The following is a 20475-nucleotide window of genomic DNA, read 5'->3' on the forward strand; positions in this document are numbered from 1 at the left end:
GATAGTGAAGGTGTCTTTGTCAGACTGGGAACTTGGACAATCAAAATGGAAAAATAAAGCCAGTTTGGAAAGCTGTATCAAAAAAGAACAATACTGCAGAAACAAAGGTAGCAAGAAGAGAGATCTCTGAGGGACAGGACACACTGGCAGCCACATGCTGAGCATACGACTTGTATCCAAGCACCGAAAGAACTTAACGGTTGCTTTTCAGTTACGTGGTTCTGATACACAAAGGACTATGTGTCCTGTAACTCAGATGGACACAGGGAAAATATGAAGTGGAAAACAAAATGAAGAGGAAGAATGTGAAGTGGCAAAGGAAAATGATAGATTTGTGAAAAGAGAAACTAGCAAAACAAAGTTCTCTTCTATATGTCCACACATGGAAACGTTTGAGGAATCACAATCCTAGACAGTGTTACCATTGGTACAGTACGTGATTTTAGTGTATGGATACTTTAATTCACTTCATTATATAGTATGTAATATGAAAATACGAACAAAAATGAATTTACTTTGCTACAAGAATTTTGGTTTAGGTGTTTCCTCAGTGTTGGGAACGTGGTTTCTCTCAATGCTACCGTAAGGATATTTGGGTTTCTAATTTTCCTGAGTAGGTAATTTGATTTCTTTGTCTTAGTTTTTAAATAGCTTTCGGTTTGGTTCCAGAGCACTGAAGGATGGCCAAATGGAGCCACTGCCACATAACCCTGGCAGAAATGAATGTCTTTGACAACAGAATCCACTATCTTTGCCCAAAGAAAACCTCTTAAATGCATATTGTACAAGAACACTTCTGGGCTCTGCTTCAAATTAAATTGGCCTAGATATTCATGGGGATGCACTAACAAGTGTTTAAGGCTAGATAATAAATCAGAAGCTTATATCACTAGAGCAGCTATTCCACACAATGAAGATAGTCCTCCTATCCCACCCCAGAGAGACATTTTTTCCAAACATATGCTGTTTACTTTTGAAATAGGTCACCTATTGAAACTGGAAGTCAATAACATGAAAATTGGCCCTTCTTTTTAGCACTAACTCTCCAATATCACAACCTATATGACATAATAAAGCAAGACCATCCTGCAACCGTGCATGAAGTTTCTTTCCAATGGATTAATGTAGCTTTGCTCTTAGCTTCCATAGCACAGAAAACATTTAGGTATTTCTTATCACATTACACCGGATGTACCCCGAATGTCTCCAGACTCCATCAAACAGGGAATACAAACGAAGTTATTATAATGCTCACAAAATGAATTTTATGTTCTTGTCCCCAACTGCTTTTACATACAAATTAAATCCACCCTCCACTGTTCTTCCTCCTGTCTGCCAACATGCATCCTTTGAGTTCCCAAGTATTTCGTGTGTTCTGTGAACAAGTTGGTTCTTCTGGTGTGATTTTTTTTCCTTCCTTTTCGTTTTCAGATCCCTCTTGTCCTGTTTCCAGTAAGTCAATTAAAAACACTCTGCTGGCAGGATTAATGGTACCCATAATGCCCAATAACACTCAGGACAAGGGAATGATTTCTTGCAGCTCCCAAAGTCAACAATCCAAATTTTCCAGTGTTGGTTTTATCCCCACCGTCCCCCATACACACATTGGGGATTTACTGAGTGCTCACTATTTTTCAGACACTGTGTGAACACTGTGGCACCTTCTTCATCATTGGGCTCTATTTTGCTACTTGGGTCCGTAAGTGGTATTGCTTGGGCTAAATATTTTGGTTAGGTCTTTATGAAACCAGTTTCTAAAATGTTGACTTATAACTCACTGGGCAGAGACTCTAAACCTGACCAGTGGCCACAGTAGAGGAGAAAAGCATTCCAGCCCCTTCAAAGGTCACATTCCCTTTTTCTCCATCAAGAGGTCTTCCAGGGAGACCAAGAAGATGGAAAAAATCCTTATTCTCTTCCTAGAAAATGCAAATCAGTTCACATTCATTCATACAAACTGATGGTCAGAAAGGGCATCATCCCTCCAGGTTTAGAAACAGCTGAACTCTCAATGCTAGTCTTCATTTAGCTGTGACATTCTGCCATGACATTCTACTGATATTCTGATAAACAAAGCTGAATATATTTTTTAGCCTTCCTGTTAGATTATCGATAACTTCATGAGTTAACAACCTTATGCCATTGCTTTTTCTGTGCTGAATGTAAAATGGCATCTTCCATATCATTAATTGTTCTTGTGATGACTCTTCATGTGTCACTCTAGTAACTCTCAAAGGACAAGGCACAATGTCCTCAGAGTCACCATCACAGGAAGCACAAGTCAGCCTGCACAACTTGAGAAATATTTTTGTTTTCACTGTTAATAAATTATTAAGAGTTTGGTATCATACATTCACTACCCATAAGTTTCCCATAGCTCTTGTCTGGCTATCATTCTTTCCCATCAAATTTCTACACTCATAGCAAGCAGAAAAATCAAACAAACACACACGGAAACAAATCCTCTCCCACTTCTTAAATGTATTTCTCTTCCATTAGCCCTGAGAGCCACATTCCCACCTTGATACGGTGTTCTCTGTCCATCTTCCTGCCAGTTCCTCCAGTTTCTCACTATAAAAAGCCACATGCGAAGAATAGTTTGACCTCTCATTTTGGTCACTTGTTGAATGAGAGTTATCAACATAGGCCAAGAAAAGGATAATTTAGGAGCTGACCTAAGTCTATGACAATGATAAAGGGAAAATTTTTGCTTGGTAAACACACTTACTGTTTATTATTTCTAAAAGTTAAAAGCAAAATTGGTGCTTAAAATCTATTTTTTGATAATGTTAGAAGTTGTCTCTAAAGAAGACAGCTTCTGACAGAGAATATGAATAGTTACAGAAGATATTTTTCTGCTGTATTTCAACAAGCTATTTTTGTGATCCTTTTGCCCTTTTAAGATATTGCTAATTCAATCATCAAAAATTACCCAAGGGAACCATATAACAAACTTTAAGTGCATCCAACTAGTTTTTGGGAAGCAAACTGAAATGAAGAGCAACCTATCTGGATGCTTTCCTGCATACTTGTCCACTGTAACCTTTTGTTCAGTCACCCATTTCTGTGTAGCAAACTATTGCAAGATTTAGTGGCTTCAAACAACAACCACTTTATTTATCCATCATGATTCTGTGAATTGACTGGCTTCAGCTGGGCAGCTCTTCTGATCCACATGATGTGTTTGGAGCTACAGTCTTCCTAGGACTCAATCAGTCTGCCATGTCCAGGGGGCTCAGGCACAGGTCTAGGACTTGGCTGGGGAAGGTGAAGAGGCTGAAGCTTCTGTCTGTCTTCTGCCTATCTGAGTGGGATGCTCAGAAAGCTGGACCGGCTTCTCAGTCTCTCATCAGGGTCTTTCCTACACCAATGTGACTTCTAACAGATCTTTCACAGTGGCTCAGGGGTACCCAAAGCACAAATGCAGAAGCTGCCAGACCTTCTTAGGACCTGGGTGTGGACCTTCCACATTCTCCTAGTTAAAGCAATGCCTGGCCAGGGCCAACACAGATTTAATGTGGAAGGGAGTGAACACTAGACTATGTGATTCATTGAGAACCTTTTTTGGAGGTTGATGGTGACTCTATCCCATCCTCACCACATTCACAACATGTTCCTTTAAATAGTAAGTATTTTCTTCTAGTCAGATAATTAATTTAATTTGATTTTTTTATTTGAATTTTTACTCAAAGTATCCAGCATAGTTTTTCCTTGAAATAATTAAAACATATGTATTTTCACATAAAAACACCTATACTCACAGATTTAGACAACTAGAAGCTTGAAGTTAAGGTACAATTAGGAATCAATAGAAGCACCATCCATGATAAATTAAAATTATATATTCTTAAACCTAAAGACACAAAGCACAGCTTCCCAAAGAATGTTCCATAATCCATTGATGCTATATAGATTATAAATACTATTAAGGGGACAAGGAGTTTGGAGAAACTCTGAGTTAAGTAAAATAAAAGAGATTTTTTTAAATATAGAATTGAGTAGAACTCTAATTATGCAGAGTGGTATATAATATATTTTTTTAAATTTATTTGAATATGAAACTTTTCATCTCAAAACATTCCGGAAACTAAATTCCTATCCAACACTTTATGAGAGAATGATTCCTTAAAACATCATATGCTGTAAAAAATCACATTACTACCAAGGGCCTTTATTCTCCAAGCTTTTGCAAAATATTTATGGGTATGAAACATATCCCTGAAGCATGGGAGTTACAATAATTATAGTAATAGCGGATAACATTTATTGAATATTCACTATGTGCCATATAATGTGCTAAGAACTTTATGTACATTCCATAGTGCATTGAAGTATTTACACACATTATCCCTAATCTTCTTAATAATTTCCATTGTAGAGATTATCATGATCCCCATTTTGCAGACAAGGAAACTGAATCAAGAAGATGTGCAACTAAGAAGTAAGGCTATGGCTTGAGTCTGGTTTGTATGGCTCATGTTCTGTAGCTGAACTACAGCGCTCTTCAGCCTTCTCTTTGCATATCAAATCCAGTTTTCAGTTTCTACATTAATGCTTCAGTTTGGTTTGAAATTCTATAATTCTAGAGGAAACTGATATTGATCAAGCACCTACAGTGTGCCAATCCTTATGCTTTTATATGTATTTATTAGGTGATTTAGTTCTTACAGTAATCATAGAAGTATTGAATATTGTGTAAAAAAATAAACTCTTTCAATACTGAATGTTTTTAAACATAGAATAAGCATCTCATAAGCCACTTTAGAACAATTTCTTAAGCACTCACTCAATTCCGAAGTGCAAACTATCAGATTCTTCTAAAGAATTGCTTCATTGAAGGACTCAGAACATTCAAACTGATTTTAGTTTAACCATACCCCTTTTCCAGCCAATTACATGTCTAGTTGGAATCCTGGTGAAAATCATACAGAATAATCTGTTTTGAATTTACGTCTTTTAAATCCTACGTTCACATGGTAATGTATATCTTTCCTAATTATATATACACATGAAATAAATAAATGGAAATCAATAGTACAGCTTGAATTTTTAGCACAATTCCTTTTCGATACAGCAAAAATACCCATAAAACATATTTATTCTGGAAGTTATCTCAAGGCGGCAACCTGTAAAGGTGAGCACACATTTACAACCAGTCTTTCTGAGGTTCCCCTAAATACGGAAGTTAAATTCCATGTATGAAGTTAAATACGGAAGTTAAGTTCCATGTATGAAGACCATTCTTAAATTTCCTCCTCTGCTCTTGGAGAGCAATCGACCTAGCAATATAACCTAGAGGTTAAAAGAATGGACTAGGGAGCAAAAACATGCTCGGTTCAAAGCCTGCTTCTGACAATTACTAGATATGTCACTTTGGGCAAAATATTTAACTTCTTGGTGCCTCTGTGTATATAAAGGAAGATTTAATTGTACCTAACTTCTAGGATTTTTTGAGTAGTACATGAATTTATACGTGTGCTAAAGACAGGACTTAGTATACCCCCCCCCTCCATATGTGTGACAATCTCAAGGTAAAATATTCCTCCAGACTTTGGTGGACTAGTCCCTAACTGCTACTCCTTACCCATTTATCCTAAAGCAATCCTACTGGTGAACTGCTCCCCCTGATGACATAGGACTGCAGCCCACTTAGACTTTTCCCTGAGGGAGAGGAAATGTATCAGGAAACAGATCTCAAACAAAAGAATAAAGAAAATCCCTCTGAACGACTTAGGCATTTGTTTTAAATATGAGTGAAAAACCAAGGGTCATTAGTAGAATTTAGTAGCATCTCTAAAGAGAAAATTGGTATAAACACATTGCAGAAACTGATCTCAGAGGAATTGAAAATACCTCAGGAGGAGAAGGGAAGTAAAACAAAAACAAACCCCCAAAACCTCCAATTAGAATTTTCAGAGAGATTTAAAGCAATATTGTGCCTACTCCCTAATACATACGTGCGTGTGCAAACACACACACACACACACTCATCATTTGAAAAAGAAATTAAGAGCAACGAAAAAGAACTCTTGGAGATTAAAAAATATGATTTCTGAAAATTAAAAAAAAATTTAAGAGAATGTTAGAAGTTAAAAAATTCAAGGATGGTTTCCGTGATATAAAGCTTAGTGACAGATGAAAAATTAAAGCAGAGAGAGGGAAAGAAAGGAGAGAGCTTTAGAGGGAAAATTCATAAGTGTTCTACACACAACTAATGGGGTTCTAGAAAAAAGGAGAAAAACATTGATGGCAATGTATTACCAAGAATTAGATGAGAATATATGTTTCATGGCTAAGGAAAGATTTAATGATTCTCATGAAATAGTCCCTGAATGCCGAGCAGGAGGAAGGAAGCCTACACTGTTGACATCCTTAGGGAATTTCGGGATACTAAAGACCAATAGAATATCCTAATATATATAAAAAAAAAAAAAACCCAGTGAGAATAGTTAGGTCAACACAAAGTAATGAGAACCAGATTGGAATAGGTGATGTGAGATGCCGAAAGACAATCGAGTAATGCCTTCCAAGTACCATCCATTTACCCTTTGTAATATGTGGGGATGCAAGTCTCTGTTTGCTAAACCACACCAGCCCAGACACAAGAAGATCCCAAAGATAATGAAAACTAATTATTTTTCTGATTTGGTGTTGTTCAGGAGAAGAGCTGTCAAAGAGCTGGGTCTGAAAGGCCTTTAGGTTGGGCTTCAAGGAACACACAGCAACTGGGTTCACTGATGACTAAAGACCCCAAAGGAACCGAAACACATTATAGTGGGGGACCAAAGACTAGGTGCCACCTCCTCAGCCAGTCTTTCTGAGGTTCCCCTGAAATAGAAAACATTCCTGCTATCTTGCAAATTCCTCCCATATAGTTTAGGATCTTCCCAGTGCAACTTGCAAATTAGTCATCTTGGTCCCCAGAGGAAGCCACACATTCCACCTTTCCTGCGCACGCCCCTTTGGCAAGATCTCTTATTCCTGCCAATGCTGTCTTCTAGAAGGTCTGCCCTTGATAACTGTCCGAGTGGGGCAGGATGTCATAGCTCCTAACCCCACAGGCTGTATAATATGGTGCCTGGACTTAAGTTTTAGTCCCAATTTCTCTCATTTATTATTTCTCCCATTGGAGAAAATAATTGTATTTACCCCACAGTGTTTTTGTGATGACAAGATGTGATAATCCCATTTAAGAATTCAGCACAGTCCCCAGCACATAGTTAGCATTCAATAAAATTCCGGGTATATAAGCAGAAACACCATCGCCCTGATCCCTGCCAGTGTACACACTCAACGGGCCGCAGCCTGCTCAGGGCACCATCTCTCATCAATGCTGAAACTGCAGTTGCCTCGGGCAACATTTCACTCAAGTGATAAGTCAGTGTAATTCTCTTGATTTATGACTCCACTTAAGTTCTACTTTAAGTACCCATTCTGAGTGGTGTTTGAAGTTTAGTGAATTTAGAACCGTGCTCCCCCTTCTCAGGCAGCTTGAACATTGCCAGGGCATTACAAACCATCTCTGTGTTGGGGTGGGGGGTGGGCAAGAGGAGGTGGCACCTAGTCTTTGATCCTCCCACTGTAACATGATTCGGTTCCTTTGGGGTCTTTAGTTGTCAGTGAACCCAGTTGCTGTGTGTTCCTTGAAGCCTGACCTAAGGCCTTTCAGACCCAGCTCTCTGACAGCTTCCTGCAAGCTGAGCCAGGGCTGGGTCTTGCCTGCCCTTCACTATCACTGGTTCCACACTCAGTGCGGGAAAATCACTGTGAAGATGGCCTGGCTTGCCCGGGCATGTCTCCTGGCTCTTGCTTGTTTCTCAAATCTGAATGAATGCAGAAAGCACTCTATTTCTAGATTTTCCAGAATAATCTGGATTTTTTCTGTCCACTTTTTCTCCACCTGGGGATTCTGGCTGAGGGTGAAGAGAAAAATGCTGCCCCCTCTTGGAGCAGTGCACACCAGCATTGTCATTCCTGTGTCCTGGTCCTTCTCCGGGGAGGAGGGCTATCTTGCTTTGGAGGAGGGAAAAGGAGGAGCCCTATTCAGAAATCAGTATTCTCTTTGCCTGGAGGCCCTTGAGGACCTATGGCTTTTGGCTCCTCTGCTGATATCCCTGGCGACAAGGAAATACAAGGGTACAAAACAATAGTTAGGAAAGTCCAATTGTTAACTGCCCAAATCTGATGAATCTTAGAATAGCACCAGATAACATTTATCAAGAACTAACTAGACGCCACGGCTTTCTTCTGTGTATCTACTATTTAATCATCGGAACATTTTTGCTTTGGGTAGAATTATTTACTTGGTGAATCCTTCTCAATAGTAAGTGACTATTTCCATTATCATCAGAAAAGGTAGTATTTTATTCCCACTTGCCAAATGAAAACCTGGACTCTTAGGACAAGTTACAGTAACTCATCCAAAGTCAGTGAGTATGTCCAGTGGAGAGCTGGAAGTCAAGCCCAGAGAGTGGTTCCAGGGCCTAGGCCTCCACTCACCTCTCACCTGCCTTTCCTAGACTGTGAACCAAACAGCTGCTGTGGTTTCCATCTCTCTTACTGAAGCACTTGACATGAGACTGCCCATCTGGGTCGATTGGGGGTCAGTCAGAATTATCTCCTGTACCTCTCTCTTGCTTTGAGTGGAGTTATCTCACTTAGATGTTAAGTGACTCTCTCCTGCCATCTAGACATCCCTTTCAGAGTAGGCCCTGATGTCTGTTTAGAAAAGCAAAATATCACCTAGTAAGGAATATAAGCCCAGCCAGGTGTGTGGTGGTACATGCCTGTAATCCCAGCAGCTCAGGAGAGTGAGGCAGGAGAATGATGAGTTCAAAGCCATCCTCAGCAACTTAGTGAGGCTCTAAGCAACTCAATGACACCCTGTCTCTAAATAAAAATATAAAAAGAGCTAGGTATGTGGCTCAGTGGTTAAGCATCCCTGGATTCAATTCCCAAAACAAACTCATGTAAGAGAATATAAACCCAGATTAAACCACCATTCCACCATTACAGAGGAGAGACTTGGGTGAAGATTTTTATTGTTTCCAAGCCTTAGTTATTTCATTTCTAAAATAGGAATAATACCTATATAATAGGGCTATTCTATATGTGAAGTGCTTAGCAGAGTGTCTGATACGTAGAGGGCACAAAGTGGTCATTTATTTGGCTTTTTCTTTCATCTAAGTTTGTGATAAGCATGCAGGTGCATTCAAATCTGTGGTGGCTTAAAGTTATTTAGAATGAGCTGGGCAAGGCTCTCTGCTTGAGGTCTCTTGTCCTTGCATCAGTTTCATTGCTTTTATTATTATAATACAAATTGCATTAAGTGCATGTCAGTCACAACCATGTACTAAAAGAATCACTCTTAGCAAAGGTGTTTGTGTGTGTGTGTGTGTGTGTTTTCTTAACAAACAATAACTACTCTATTTAGGCTTGTATCTATTGGATTATAATCAGAGTTAAGTCAATCTATTTTTCCCTGAAATAACTGAATTTATAATCTTAAATTAATGTGCTTAATAATAGTATTGATAGCTACCATTTATACACTACTTACTTTGGGTTACTTTGCTAAAGTTGAGTTTATTGTCACGGCCAGGGATTAAAGAGTTCTTGCATTCATCTTACAGAACAGGTTAGCAAGGTGTAGAGGCTAAGTATCTTGCTCATGGTCATAAAGCTAGTACCTGGCAGAACTGGACTCGGAGTCCATCTAAATCCAAAGCCTATAATCTCTATCACTAATTTAAAATAAATAGAAATAACAATAGAAAATAATGAAAAACTTAACTCTTTTGCTTTCTAACACATCGCATATTTCACCAATCATATGATTCTTAAGTCTTTTAATACACAGGCAATGTAAATAAAATAGAACTAGTCTTAATAGACCATTTTCAAGATCAAGGAAGAGAAAGTCCCATGAGAATTTTTCTATTATTTAAACATGTACAGTATCCTTTGGAGAAGGACATTTTAAGAAAGTTATTGAAATCTGGTGGGCTGGCTTTATTTAAGTCTTCCATGAATATATTCCCTAGGCTTTTTCTGCATAGTGAAAAGGAATAGTCCCCGGTTGACACCTAAATTAAAAAGTCAAATTTTCTAATTTGAATATTTCATGTTGATTTATTTCATCATTGGTATTTGTTATTGTACCTAGTAGCTGCATTCATTTGGCCAATTTCCTGGGGGCTTTAGTTAGCAAACTTCCTGTGGGGGAGTGCCTTTGCAAATTAAAAAATAACAAATAAAGCAGACTCAACAGATAAATGATGCATCACTGTACAAAAAATTTTATGGCTTCAACAGAGAATAGAATCCCACACCCACATTTTTTTTATAGACCTGATTAACAAGAAATTTTCTTCAAGCAGATGGAGCATGAAAATTGCTGCCCCTTAGAATCAGTTGTCTAACTGAGTTTAATATTTGCATTTAGTTTTCCACTATTATTATTATTATTATTATTATTATTGCCATTTTTTAGCTTATGCATTCCAGCCATAGCATATGCCTCTAGGTACAAGAGGAAGGAAAAATTCAATTTTAGTGTTTGTCTTATTTGCACTTTACTTGAAGCAATTTGGTTTACCACATGGAGTGAATAAAGCTGTCATTTTTCCCCCCAAAAGAACACAATAACTATAATGGACTATGCATTCATTACCAAGTAGATTAATTTTTTTCTTTTGTTGAAGGACATAAAAGAGGGGATAATTTAAAATTGAATTGTGCCTTGTGAATCACGATGCACATTTTCAACCTAGGCGTCAAACAAGTCCCAGCTTTTCTGCCAGTGTTTTCCAAACCCATAATGTCTTTCAGAGAATATTACTCAGAATTCAATAGAAGCATGTTTTTTGGCACATATGTACTAATTTTCTGCAGGAAAATATAAATTAAAATATAACCTTTGACTTCCAGAAAGAATTCTCTGTGTTGTATTCTTGGCTTTCCTTCTTTCTTGGGGGACTTGAATTCTCTCTCTCTCTCATTTGTTTTTGTTTTTATTTCCCCCCTTTTACCTCATCTTTCAAAAAATTTCATTTAACATCTAGCCTCTGCTAAATCCTTCCTTATACATTAGAGATCTCAGCTGTGTTCATACCCAGATTCTGCCTGGCCCTGTCTGAAGTTTCAGAGCTCTAGTTCCTAAAAGCAGTGAGAGTTAGAGAGGATGTTCAAGACAGTGGGACAGGGTTAAAGGAGAGGGTCATCTCAGGAAGAATGTGATCATTCACTTCCCATTTAATCCTTTTGGTAGTGAGGACTGTGAATAAAAATTTTTAAGAGCTATTTTCATAAAAATATCTTTAGATACTGAAAACATGAAGAAACATTTTTTTGTAGCCTAGGTAACAGATATTAATAATAATAATTAACTTACTGAGCCCTTCCTAATCACTAAACTTTCAGCATTAAGTATCTGATCCAATCATGGCAATGTGCCTAACATACAGTCCTTATTTTCTCTATCTTACAGATGAGGAAACTGAAGTTTAGAGGGGACATGTAATTTACCTGTGGACACACATCTGAAAAAATGGCAGATCCAGGATTCTAATACACATCTCTCTGAATTTATAATCCAGCAGGGTCTTCCATTAAGACACTGGAGTGCGGTGAGCCATAGGGTAGAACTCCAGGCTGAGAGGTCATTCACTTCTGTAGTGCAGATAGGAGGATAAAGGACATGGATGTGCTCTTAGAATGGGAGTGCATGACTGTAGGACTTTCTCAGAGCCTCTCGTTTGCTTCTTGGCAACCATTAGCTGCTAAGCAAGAAAGAAGGAACGGGCCTCTTGGTAGATGGTAGCCAAGACATGAGTATAAATGAAATGACTTTTGGTTTTCCCAGAATAATTAGGAAAAGAATCAAAGGCAACTGAATTTATCATGGAGTCCAGTTTTATAGCCTTTTAAACCTCAGGTTGGTGAGGCCTGGGGAAACAGGTTATGCAAAGAACTCCTCAAATTAAGGTTTGGTTTGTAATGAAAGATGGAAAATGGCTCTCTGCTATCATCTTTTGATGTCCTCTAATTTTATTTTGGAATTTCTGAGAGTATGAAAACAATTCTGGATGGCTCTTTTTCTATTTCTGTTTTCTTCCCCCGGAGCTTGCTTTTTGGAACAGGACACACTTTGGCCTCTTTGGTCTCACTAACCTCATTTATTCTTCAAACACAATTGCCAAGTACAGAACCTCCACCAAATGTGCTTGCCATCAATCATATTTGGATATCTACTCTGTACAAAAGACACTGAGCAAGGTGCAGGCCATTCCAACATGACTGAGCCATGCTTCCCTGCTCTTAATGAGTTTCATTCAATAGCCACACACAAGACAAAATGAGACAGAGCTAAATAGAGGCAAAGTAAGAAAACATTTGGGTGCTTTTGGCATCAAGCACCCTGCATGTATGGGCGCTTTGCATACCTTCTCTGTCAATACTATGTGAGTAGATTTTTGTCTGAGGAAAGTGTGCTTCACACTATTCTTCCTGGTCTTTCCACTCGGTTCCTTCAGTAATTTAATCTTTCTTGGGCTCTCTCTACAGCCACTTTCTTTCTCCTTTTCCAAATAAATCCCTTCTCAAACACCCACTGAAATTACTGAAGCTTCTTCTCAGAACCACCTTCAATTCAAGCTACTAACAACATGTTCTTGCCAACTATTACTCTTAGGGCCATCTGTCTTCTTGTCTGCTCAGATGAGTCCAAAAGTATTTCTAGATCTTTAACAGTCTTTCTGCCACATGGGGAAAATGCATTTAAACTCATTAATAAGACCACAGACTAAGGGCAAAGCACTACGATCGACTTTTATGTACCCAATTACCACTTTAGATGTCAACTGTGCACCAGGGGGTTCTTAATGAGTTGTGTAAGAGTGTCTTTGGTATGGCTTTTTCTCTCCTTTATAGCCTAGTGTCCCTCCTGCTCTGATAGAATTGGAAGCTATGAAATGCAGAAGAGAATAGCAGCAATAAGGAAGAAGCTTCTTAATCGTGGGGACTTGTCGATGTTGTTCACGCTCCAGTGAACTACCTAACAAAGGTAGTTCTAAATAAAACAAAACAGGGAGAGAGACATGGACACAAACACACAGACACCAAGAGACTGAATTAGACATTGGACAGCCTGTAATAGGTGATCCCTGAGGTGCCTTCTCACTGAGATTTTATGGCCAAGTAAGAATAAAGAGAACTTAAATTTGAAAATTTACATTAAACTCATCCAGTTATACATTGTTTCCAGAGCCATCCTCTCTGTATATACAAATTGCTAAATAGTGTTAAGGCCAATACTAAGATCAAGTAAGGGAGAATAGAATCGATGCAATGGAAAGAATTTCAAAAGGCCATTTATTTTATCCCCAGTTGGCAACTAAATCATTCCATAAAAGGATGGAGGGTGATATAATGGAAAGACCATAGTCTTTGGAGTCAAACAGAGCTGGGTTTGAATTCCCATTTTGTCCCTCAATAACTGTATGACCTTGGACAATTTAGCTTCTTTAAGTCTTTGTTTCCTGTTTTCAAACATATGAAACCATAATAAAGTTTTTGTGCTCTTCATAGACTGCCACACAGAAGGACCTCGGAAAAATGTCAGTTCTGTTTATCCTCAGAAAGCTGTGTGGATACAATTAAATATTTTTAAAAGATTTGGCTTACTTTCCTTTAGATATCAACACATTTCAAATTCTTAGACTTATAAGTTTACAGATTTCATAACGCTGCTGAAATGAAACATCTTTTACTTTTTTTTCTAATGTCTTATTTACTATTGATTGGAATATCAGTTGAATAACTTCACTACTGCTAAATACCCCTTTGTTCAATAGTCTTTCATAAATGTCAAGATCTCTATCACGTCCTGGTGTGCCTATTAGAAAACCCAGCCCTCCCTTGGCCTGTTTGTCAGAGGTTTTATAATGAAAAGAGTTCCTTTAAATTCTTAGTGTCTCACTAGTTCTTAACCTGCTTGAACACAGGGCCTGTTTTCCTTCTGGCAAAATGAAATAAACATTAATAGGAATTCTAAATATGGAAGGTATATATCAAAGCTAGAGGAAAACAGAGCGTATATTATCTCCTTCTACTAAATGAAGGTTAAATTCTTTCCAAAGACTTTTAAGTTTAAATAGTTGCTATGTAGCCAATTGACTTGCAAGGTAACTATGGACAGAGAAATCTTTGCCCCTAATGGGAAGTGTCTGAAAACAAAGGCTTCTAAGGATAAACTCCTCCGGGCCAGGAACTGAGTTTTAATCCGTGATCCTCAGGGGCCAAGATTGGGTCTGGCAACCAAGACTAGCCAGAAATCTCTGTCAAGCAGAGTTGAAATAACAGTTGTCCATAAAAACAATAAGATTCTCTAGGACTACTTTTAAATAAAAAAGCAGATAATAAAAAAATTAAACCTAATAATATAAAAATTATAATTATTATTTTGAAAGTGGTCCTACTATTTCTTTAAGAAGACTCTTGTCCTTTTAAAGCAAAAAGTCTCATCTTTTTAAAGCAATTGAAAAATTATTTTAAGGGTCATTATTTCTGGGTCAGAAACTACTGTTTCTTTCCTGGCTCTGATAAAAAAACAAAACAAAACAGAACAAAACAACAACAACAACAACAACAACAAAACAAAATACCTCAATGGGAATATTTACTTTCAAAAGTTTTTTTTATTTATGTATGTGGAATACACTCATTCCCATGTGCTTCTCCCTTCAGTAATGAGGGCCAATCTAGGATATTGACTGCACTCCTGTCATTTCTTTGATGGCTGACATTTATTTATATGTACAAGGTAGCAAGGCACCAAATTTGCAAGTATATGAAGGAAGCCTAATACATAAAATAATCCAAATGTATCGAAATCCTTTGCATTGCAACTTGGTAAATGATAAACTCCTTGTGAAATTGTGCTGTAGCGTGAGCTAATGAATATAAGTCACTCAGTGTACACCGGGCATACAGAAAACAGTAGCTACCAGATTAATGTTATGAGGGTTTATAAGGGCAATATTAGTTAAGAAACAATGCCCAGCAATCAGGCACCTTTGGGTTCAAATCCCAACTAAGTCACTTTACAGCTAGTAACTCGGGGAAATTTTTTACTTTATTTTTTTTATGGTGCTGGGGATTGAGCCCAGGGCCTCATGTATGATAAACATTCTGTCATTGAGCTACACCTCTGCCAAGGCAAGTTTTTAAGTCTATGTCTAAGATTCTCCATTTGTACAATCTGGACACTTTAGCATCTACCTCAACCTTTTTTGAGAGGATTAAATGAGACTATCCATGTAGTGAATTTAGTGCAACATATGTTGCTTGGCATATGTCTGTTATCATCATTAGTTATTAATTATACACTCATCAGTTATTATCAGTAAATGCCTATTATCATCATCATCATCATTAATAACAACTATTAATTAATTTTGTTGGTACTTTATTCTAGAGGAAAATGCCAAACAACTTAGATATCAAAAAAAAAAAAAAAAGTACTCAATAAAACACTGCTTAACCTTCTGCCTCTGAATACTTTGGCTATCTCATTCTTATTCCTTAACAATGTATTTATTAATTCAATGTGAGATTCAAATGAACCTCAACTTGTGAACTGGGAGAAATTATTGATTTAGGATAGTATTTAAAATTATAATAGAGCTAGAAATGTGAATATTGGAGGTTATTGGGGGCTTTCTCAAAATATAAATCTTTCTCTTCCCTACAACTTTGATGCATTCTATGTAAGTTTGAAGAAGCAGGAATAAGAATTTGAAAAATATCTACATTTTTTGATTATGATATGCTCTCCCTTCCATTTTGAGAATCATTTATTTATAAAATTGATAATTAAAATGTGGAGGATTTTTAGCAAAGTATAAAAGGTTTTAAAATTGTTTATAAAGTTAAACAAAAACAAAAAATAGAGAGTTTCAAAGGACATTTATTTCCCTTTTGTTTTGAAGATGAAGATAACTGCCCAGCAATTGCCCGTGGGTAGGTGGGGGCTGGGCTCGGATTCATTTTTTCTCTACTATACCACTCTGTTACAACTCTACAAGAAATAAAATCATGGGATATCCTAGCCAAGCCTGAGTCCATATCAGCTACAGAAATTGGAATATTTTGCTGTAATTCACTAGTGTGTCTTTCAGTCCATGAAAACCCCATTTTGTTCTACTTGAACGAGGTTCATCTTTGGAACACAACATCAATAACCATTTACTGATTTGGTTAAACAAAAGTGTTAAAATTAGCTTAATTAATTATATAATGAATAGTGTATCCCTTAGCCCCATGAAAACTTCGTTCCCCAAGACTATAATTCATGTACGGGACCAATGATGGAACTTGGCTCCACAGCCCTTGAATGCTCTTGAGTTTTCCCATCCTGTATTTCATCCTTGGAGCTTCAAACATTCTACAAAATAATTCGCATCCATCTTCTCAGATTTCGAATTGATTATTATAGGACATAAATGATATTTTTAGGGTTCCAGATTCTACTTTCTCCTAGAGTTGTGAAAAGCTACTTTTAAACTACAGTTGTTCCATTTGCAGAAAGGTGTCCCCTGAGAAAAAGATGCCTGCAACAGCCTCAGAATGGGCATCCCCTCATGTTTAGATATAACCCCCTAAACAAATCAGTCTCTTTCAGAAGTTATGGGAATAGTTCATGGAATCTTTGGAGAGTGTGAGGCTCTGTGTGGCCAAGCATGAACCAGACAACATCCTCAGCCAGGGCTACACTAGGATCACAGACATGAAAGTCGCAGGTGATGGACCTCCATTTAACAATTGGAAGTGAATGCAGTTTGATTAGCCAAAACCAGACAAATGTCTTCTATTCCAGGGAAGGTCAAGGAGCCAAGGGATGACAGAATGAAAAAACCAAGACCCTTTAGTTAGGAAAGATGGAGGCTGAGAAACCACCTAAGGAAACCTTTAAAATCGTAAACATTTTATATAAGTGAACATCAAATCCTCAATCTGTGAGAATACCACACTCAAAACTTTGAAAGCTATTTTAGTAATGATAATTGCTACTTCTCACAAAAGGCAGTATCTTTGTATAATTCTCTACCACCAAAAGAATGTATTTCTAAAAATTATACTTAATTCTAAAGATTTGAGGGAGGAGATGACACCCCAAAACTGAAGGTAGAGGCACTTTAGGAACCAAATCAAAATATTCCCTTTTGATCATTTGACATCTCTGCTAAAGATTTTATTTTGATTTTTATATTTTTATTTTTATTTATTTATTTTTATACGGTGCTAAGGATTGAACCTAGGACCTCATGCATAAGAGAAAAGCACTCTGCCACTGAGCTACAACCCCAGTCCTAAAGATTTTCTTGATAGGTAGTTTCTGAAACCAAATGACCAAATACTGGCTGAAGGCAGCACAAGAAAGTGTTTGATTAACATATTAAAAAATTCAAAGCTGAATATCATGACAGTGGCTCTATCTAAAATTCAACTAAAGTAGCTCAGTGGGTGATTGAGCAGCCATGCACAGTAGCAATGGTTTTTGGATGCATTGGGATAGATATATCTGGGGAATCCTGAAGAGAAAAGCTGCTGGAGCCCATATGGATACTCATTGCCATGAGCAGAATGAGAAGCCTACAGGAAGTTGTGCTGCATGCATCACCGAAGGCAAGAGGTCCTGTACACTTAATCATCTTGCTGCCATTTGTTATTAAAAGGAAAAACATCTTGATCTGGAAAATAACTGGATTTTAATAGAACAAACCAAGAGGTGTTTTTTTTTTAATACACTAAGATTTTTTCTTTCACTTTCCCAAGATTCAATATGAAAACTGACCAAGCTTCTGAAAACAGCAGGATTTTCACTTTGAATCCGTCTGCATCCTTTATTACCCAGTTCTATGAGGAATCATTGATGAAAATCATGCTTTATGTTGACATACTGTTTGGAAATGAAACACAAGGTGCTACTTTGGCTAGAGGGCAAGGCTTTGGGACCAAAGACATTAACGAGAGCTAGAAAGATATAAACCCTGTGAAATATGACCTCATAGAGGCAGTGAATCATGATCTTTATCCAAGGGAGAGATGATAGTATTGTTAATGGTGACAGAAAGTGAAGTTGCTGCATTTGCTATCTTGAATCAAGACTGGAAAGAAATCATTGACACCAACAGAGCCGGAGATACATCTACTGGAAGTTTTGTCTTTGCGGGTCTCTGACAAACCTCTGACTGAATGCATCTATAAAGGCCACTAAGCAGCAAGCATTGTAACTAAGTGGCCAGGTAGCATCTTTCCTAAGAAGCCAGATTTCCACTGAGGGTAAAGCATAAAACCCAAGCTCAGGAGTACAGATACTGCCCTGATTGCTTTCTGAAAACTCTTCTTATGAAGAAGAAAATTATCTGCCATCTTTCTCTATTATAATACTGTTTGTTCTTAATTTAAATGGTTCAGGAATGCTTGATGACTCTTTAGCTTCTCCACAACTTAAAATATGATGCTTATTTCCATAGTTTTTAGTGCTTCTTGAATGTCAATGAAACAGCAATATAACATTCCCATAAAATTTTTTATTTATTTCGTTTTCAATTACTTTGTAAATTCATGTGTGTTTAGTAAATGGATTGGTTTTTCTACATTTCTCCTTTGAATGTAGATGCATCTTAATAAAAAGATTTTTGTAGAAGAAATTAATCCTAACACATGTATCTTTTTGTAGAGAAATATTTAATTTAGGGGTGTGTGTGTTCATCTACACATGCATAAATGTACCACCTGCATACATAATAAGTGGTCAGATTAGTCCAGAAATATTTATCTTGATAAGTTATTCCAATCATCCCTTCAATGTACATTCAGACATAGAACAAACTTATAATGAAATAATTTGCCAAATTTAAATTTATATTAAATCATAGCCTTCTTCTTATTTGTGTTACTCTATAATGTGACACAGATAAAAACTCTAGGGAAAAAATGGTTTAGGGGAAAAACCTAAATTAGCACTAAAGAGATGAGACAAAACACCAAAATGTGTGTTTGACTCCATAAATCTAGCTCCACTCAACAAGCATGATGGAGATGTTCTACATGCAGTTTTAAATCCATTTAAGAGTTTATCAATTAAGCAGAGCAGAGACATGCAACCAGACTGTGTAGGAAAAGCAGTGTTTCCTGTAACCGCCTGAGTAAATCAAAGAGTGAGAAAATCAGGTTTTAAAATTCAAAGTTTGCTTGAGATTAAAAAACAAACCAACGGTAGGCAGACCTGCGACCTGGAGAACAGGCCCAGCAGCCCGCCGGCGTGGTAGACAGATCACCCCAATTGGAGGAGGGGCCCAGCTGCTGCCTGCGCCTGCACAGTAGGCAGACCTCCCCAGTTGGAGGAGCCCAGCTCCTGCTGGTGTGGTAGACAGACCACTCCAACTGGAGGAGGGGCCCTGCCGCCCGCACGTGCGGTCACTTGACCGAGCTCTTGACAAACATAAGGTTTCCCCAACACCCCCACCTCATCAAACACCTTATGAGAAAAACTGATGGAACTCATCTTGGAAATCCCCACCAACCCTTAAAACCCACCAACCAGTTGGCTGGCGTGGCTACCAGTGCGGTTCTGCAGCGGATCAGGTACCTGGTTTACATCTCAGAGAATAAGAGAAGAGAGGCCACAGGTGGAAGCTCAAGTCCTCTCACACTGACTACCACTACCATCCTGAACCCAGAGACTCAAGCTAGGAATAGACAATGCCACCAACTGGAAGAAATGAAAACAGAGTTCTGAGAGACTTTTTTTTCTTTTCTTCTTTCTTTTTTTCTCTTCTCTCTCTCTTTTCATCCATTCACCCAGTCTCCTCTACCCTTCCCCCTCGGGTCTTCGCAACCTCAACATATGTGAAACCAAAAATTGTACACAAAAAACGTCTTTAACAACTGAATCACCAGAATAATATACTATAGAGGAATTGCATAAGTCCCACCTCCCTTCCTCCTTTTTATTTCTTTTATTTTTTCTCGTATTTTCTTTTTCCCGCTCTCTTTTTTCTCTTCCTTTCGTTGTTATTTGTTTTCCTCCCTCTTACTCCCTCTATCCCACTTGCAACCCCCTAAATTTTACTATTCATAAGTAGGGTAATCTTATAAATACAGATAGGAATTTGAATCTAGAAATTACCCATCTATTGGTTAGAGCTCTCCAAAGTTACTAAGTTAGATTAACCCCATACCCTCACTCCTTTCCCCATAAACATAACATCCTACACCTGAAATTCAGTTTTCTTCAAGCTACCAGAAAAGGTATGCCTTCCATGAAATTAATGACTATATTTGTAAATGATAATCGAAACCAACATTTGTAGACATAGAGTCTAGCTATAAATGTAGTAATAAGGAAAACGTGAGCTTAGATGATGTACTATTGATATTGAGAACTGTTAACATTGTCTTTCTCCACAA

General features: G+C 37.7%; 1 pseudogene; it reads left to right on the plus strand.

Annotated features, from left to right (window-relative positions):
* Nucleotides 1-16699: 16699 nt before the first annotated feature.
* LOC107139731 lies at nt 16700-18277 on the plus strand (annotated as a pseudogene).
* Nucleotides 18278-20475: the final 2198 nt, after the last annotated feature.

This window comes from Marmota marmota, unplaced genomic scaffold (assembly GCF_001458135.2).
Source record: "Marmota marmota marmota unplaced genomic scaffold, marMar, whole genome shotgun sequence".
NCBI lineage: Eukaryota > Metazoa > Chordata > Mammalia > Rodentia > Sciuridae > Marmota > Marmota marmota.